Raw genomic sequence first — 6000 nt, forward strand, 5'->3', positions numbered from 1 at the left:
GCATATCAACTCTCCTATTCATGCAATATCATGATCATGAGATTCAAAATTAATTGTGTCTCAGTTCCATTCATCCAAAGCTGGATTATGATTAACATGAGTGTTTCTGTTTTATTAATAATGTATTTGTACAGATGTTTGTATGTTCTTTGAATCTCCTTATCATATGTTGTAACATCAATTAAAAGAATACCAGTGGTTAACAGATGCAAGTTTGAAATGCTACAAAGATGTCCCTAAAGGGACTTTGACACTATTTTAAATATATAATACATTTGGGTTTGTTTGTGGGATAGTTATGTTTAGGCAAAATTATGACCAAGTTTTTGTTTTCTTACTGTTTTTAATTTGGCAGTTAACCATGACATGAGTCAGTATCATTGAATGCCAAGTTGACAAGGTGTGGATCATAATAGCTATTCTTGCCTGTCAACTTGACCATATCTCGAATAAACTGTAATTCAGAAATTGAAGGCACAATTGTGCCTTAAGTCAAGGAGATAACATGCCATTGATTCAGATCCTGAGGCTGAATGACACAGACCTTTAATCCAGACCTTGATGCTTGAAAGTACACCTCTAATCTGGGTCACTTGTCTTCTGGAAGGACAGTGAAAGAAGAAAGGTGGTGTGGCAGTTTTTTTGTGTGCTTTCCCTCACCCTCTCAGCACACCCATTCCTTCAACAACATTGAAGCTTAATTCTTTGGGATGATAGCGTATGCAAAAATGAGATGAGACACCCAGAACTCATGGTACTGAGGAACTTCTAGATTCTTGTACTTTCCATTCAGAGCTAGTCATTTTACTGTAGCTTGTAAGTCATTGCAATAAATTTTCATATATATGTATATGTATGTGTGTGTATATATATATTTATACACGAACACACACAGATAGATAGAGAGTCAGACAGACAGATCCATAGATAATAGAAAAGTGGATAGATTCATTTCATAAGTTCTGTGACTATAGTTAACCTTGACTAATACACTAGGATTTCAAGTCAATACTTCCTAATTTTTGATTCTGTTCTAAATATACATCTGAACAACTTTTAGCAAATATCTCAGTACCACATTTCACACACTTGCAGAAACTATTGTATAAAGCTAACGAAGATTGGAAACAGTGAAGCATAGGGTTTGATGTTTTTTCTGATGACAAATTTATAAGACATCGGAGTCATTAGATATTTATCGAGATATGGTTATTTTTTGATCAAGTTAATAGGTACTTGTTACTCAGTGAAAAGTTAATTATATGTTAATTTAATCTTGTAAGCTATTAGTCTTTAACTAATTAAAATGCAATAATTAAGTAAATTCATGCTTAAAAGAGAAATACCATCATCAAAGTTCCAATCACCAAGGAAGGAGAAAGTAAACTCTGTCCTCAGTTCTAAATCCACCATTTAGAATTGTACTTAAAGGACTAAATAATGGGGCTGGAGAGGTGACTCAGTGCTTAAGAGCGGTATTTAAAGATAAAGCAAAGAAAACCGGCCGACAAGTCACAATCCCAGAAAACTTAGACAACAATAAGGAGACTAAGAGAGACATACATAGATCTAATTTGAATGGGAAGTAGAAAAAGACAAGATCTCCTGAGTAAATTGGGAGCCTGGGGCCCTTGTGAGAGGGTTGAATAGGAGGGGAGAGGCAGGAAAGCGAGCAGAGAAAAATGTAGATCTCAATAAAAATAAATAAAAAAAGAACACTGATTGCTTTTCCAGAGGACAGGGGTTCAATTCTCAGCATTCACATAGTAGCTCAAAAAACATTTTACACCAGGCAGTTGTGGCACACTCCCTTAATCCCAGCACTGAGGAGACAGTGGTGGATGGATCTCTGTAAGTTCAAGGCCAGCCTGGTATAGAGAGTTAGTGCTAAGATAGGTTCCAAAACTACACAGAGAAACCCTGTCTAGAAGAAACAAGAAAAAACATTTCATGATTCACTCCTGCTTTAGTAAACAAAATTCTAATAAGCCCTGGTATTTCCAGGAAAGCACAAACTGAAGAGCAAAGCAGGGCTTACTGCTTGAAGGGGAGTCAGGAAAAAGGTAAATACTAATCCAAACATACATACTAAGTTATAATTCACAGTATTTTACAGTATATCATGGGGAATGCATAGTGATTGATTATTTATTGTTGTAGTCATTACATACACATATAACAACATACTTATATATGCATATTTAATATATATAATCCTTAATGCAAGCTAGGTATCAAATTATTTGTTTTTTTTAGTTCTTTTTTTTATTAAATTTATTTATTTATTAAAGATTTTTGCCTCCTCCCTGCCACTGCCTCCCATTTCTCTCCCCCTCCCCTAATCAAGTCCCCCTCCCTCGTCAACCCTAAGAGCAATCAGGGTTCCCTGCCCTGTGGGAAGACCAAGGACCACCCACCTCCATCCAGGTCTAGTAAGGTGAGCATCCAAACTGCCTAGGCTCCCACAAAGCCAGTACATGCAGTAGGACCAAAAACCCATTGCCATTGTTCTTGAGTTCTCAGTAGTCCTCATTGTCTGATATGTTCAGTGAGTCCGGTTTTATCCCATGCTTTTTCAGACCCAGGCCAGCTGGTCTTGGTGAGTTCCCAATAGAACATCCCCATTGTCTCAGTGTGTGGGTGCACCCCTCGCGGTCCTGAGACAACTTTAAGATACTATCTTACACCTGTCAGAATGGCTAAAATAAAAAACACCAATGATAGCCTTTGCTGGAGATGTTGTGGAGAAAGGGGTACCTTCATCCATTGCTGGTGGGAATGCAAACTTGTGCAACTACTTTGGAAATCAGTGTGGCGGTTTCTCAGGAAATTCGGGATCAGCCTACCCCTGGACCCAGCAATACCACTCTTGGGAATATACCCAAGAGATGCCCTATCATACAACAAAAGTATATGCTCAACTATGTTCATAGCAGCATTGTTTGTAATAGCCAGAACCTGGAAACAACCTAGATGCCCTTCAATGGAAGAATGGATGAAGAAAGTATGGAATATATACATATTAGAGTACTACTCAGCAGTAAAAAACAAGGACTTCTTGAATTTTGCATGCAAATGGACGGAAATAGAAAACACTATCCTGAGTGAGGTAAGCCAGACCCAAAAAGAGGATCATGAGATGTACTCACTCATATTTGGTTTCTAGCCATAAATAAAGGACATTGAGCCTATAATTCATGATCCTAGAAAAGCTAAATAAGAAGGTGAACCCAAAGAAAACATATAGGCATCCTCCTGAATATTAACCTTCATCAGGCGATGAAAGGAGACAGAGACAGAGACCCACATTGGAGCACCGGACTGAAATCTCAAGGTCCAAATCATCAAATTATTTGAAGCAAGTATGTAATTAAATTTTTATGAGAAAATTACCCATGGCCAACACATGAATAAAATGTCTTTTAGGTTCTATGTATTTTGTATAGGTTTATTAATTTACCTGTCGATCATATATTTGAGAACTGTAGATTTACAAAATAACACAATCCCATTTGCTATTATTTCAGTTTTTTTTGCTCTTGTCTCTCTTAACATACATTAGAATCGTAAATTTTGTTGCAGGGAAGGCTTTTAGATATCATCTAATGTAATCCCAAGTTTAAATATCATGAGATATAACCTCTCCATTTTTCTTTTATACTTGCACTTTTGGAATGGATTGGTATTCTAGAGTGCTATGTAGACTTATCCTATTCCTACCAGAGAAGTCTTTTTTTTTTTTTTTTTTTGAGACAGGGTTTCCTCTGTGGCTTTGGAGCCTGTCCTGGAACTAGCTCTGTAGACCAGGCTGGTCTCGAACTCACAGAGATCCGCCTGCCTCTGCCTCCCGAGTGCTGGGATTAAAGGCGTGCGCCACCATCGCCCGGCAAAGTATTGAAAGCAGTCTGGGTCTCTGATGGACTCCGTTAATACCAACATTGGTAATCGGTAGAACATTGAACATGTTTAGACAGGTTCTTCTGAGTAGTTTGAGACAGGACATTGCTCAAAGTTCACCCCAGGTGGGCCTGGTTTAAAACTTGTTCTTTTTTTTTTTAATATTTATTCATTTATTATGTATACAGTATACAATATTCTGTCTGTGTGTATGTCTGCAGACCAGAAGAGGGCAGCAGACCTCATTACAGATGGTTGTGAGCCACCATGTGGTTGCCGGGAATTGAACTCATGACCTTTGGAAGAGCAGGCAATGCTTTTAACCACTGAGCCATCTCTCCAGCCCCCCTACCAGAGAAGTCTTACAACTGGCTTTTGTGATTCTACATTAACAAAATACAGCTTAATACTAAATAGAAGAAAAATGATCAGAGACTATAGTAATATCCTCGGAGCATTTGTCTGAAAAGAATTCGAGAGTCATCTTCTTATTCCACAAATTACAATAACTTTGATATTAAACAAGGTCTCCACACTTGTTACAGAATCAAATAGATAGAAATCAGTTACTTATTAGAAAAAGAAAGCATTTCTTTAATGTAGGAACAATGCCAATAATTAATAAATGCATCATTATTTTAAAATATTCTTTACCTTTATGAAATATATTTCTCAGTTGGGGGTCGTACATGCCTCCAATTCCAGCATGTGGGAGACAAAGCCAACCAGGTATCTGAATTCAAAGTCAGCCTGCTCTGCAGACCAAGTTACAGGACAAGAACTATGCAGAGAAATCATGTCATGAAAAGTTCCACATACCAAAACAAAAGGAATATATTTCTGTAGACAGTGACATGGGTCAGGGTGTTACAAGAAATGCATACACCCAGTCAATAAAATGCATTGAATTTATATATACAGATATATAGATATAGATATACACACATTTCTGGACTCTGTGGGATTATTTTGAAAACACACACACACACATTATCTTTGAGCAAAAGTGATGGGGACACATGAGGGAGTTTCAGCCAAGGCTGATCAAAATACATTATATACATGTAGGAAATACTGAAAATTTACAATGTATTAAACGTATTCTCATTGAGTCAATTATTTCTTTATTATAGATGCTGGTGCACAGTTCCTAGATTTAAACTGTCCTCCCTTGGGTTCCTCAGCAGGTGTAACTACAGGAGTGTCACAGGATCTGTTCACATTTTGATTATTCTATCTGCTGTAGGTATATTAAGAACATTTTACCATGGGTAGAGCTCTATGGGAAGGCACAGGTCTTGGGTTCAGTCACTAATACAGAGATAAAACAGTTTCTTGTTTTCAGAAAGTAGAAAATTACACAAATCATTAAAAATACGATCAGTCTTTATTGTTTAAAAGGCTAAAATGAGTTAAGGATAAGATATAGCTTCCAAAATTTAAAATATTAAATATATATTAAATAAATATATATGTGTTTGAAGCTAATTAGGAATTTCTGTGGATTTCTTTAAAGGCAGTAAGTGTTTTTCAAGTGCTCTTTTTTGAAGAAATGTCTCTTTGCCACATCCAATGCTGTCTCGCCTGTGTGACAAAATGCCTCTCAGGTGGTGGCCATCTCAAAATGAGGGACTTGTGCTTCCTGAAGCTTGGCCCCCAGCGGTTCCCTGGCAGTCTGCTCAAGTTGTGGTGCCTGATTAGCCTCAACAACCTCGTTCACTTTGTTCCTGGCGATGGTTTCTTGCATTGACTCTGCTATCTTTTCTTCTGTTCTATTTTTCTCTTGACAAAAACTTAATCTGTTCAAGGAACCAGGAAACATTCCCAACGGCTCCTTGAATATGGAGGAACTCATGTGTCAGTTCCCTTCCTTGATTCAGGCCATTAATATTATGATTAAGACTCTGACTCCGCTCTCTGGGGGAATTTATGGATACCCTAGAACAGAAAGAGCTCATGATAGATTTGGTAGAAGATGGGTGAATTATGAAGGAAAATGTATGGAATGGCATGATTTACCATTTATGGAGAGGCTAGCCAGAATGAGAAACCCCTGGTGCATTTTAGATAGGAAAGAAAGGCAGGCTATTCTTGATAACATGA

This window comes from Microtus pennsylvanicus, chromosome 8 (assembly GCF_037038515.1).
Source record: "Microtus pennsylvanicus isolate mMicPen1 chromosome 8, mMicPen1.hap1, whole genome shotgun sequence".
Taxonomy (NCBI): domain Eukaryota; kingdom Metazoa; phylum Chordata; class Mammalia; order Rodentia; family Cricetidae; genus Microtus; species Microtus pennsylvanicus.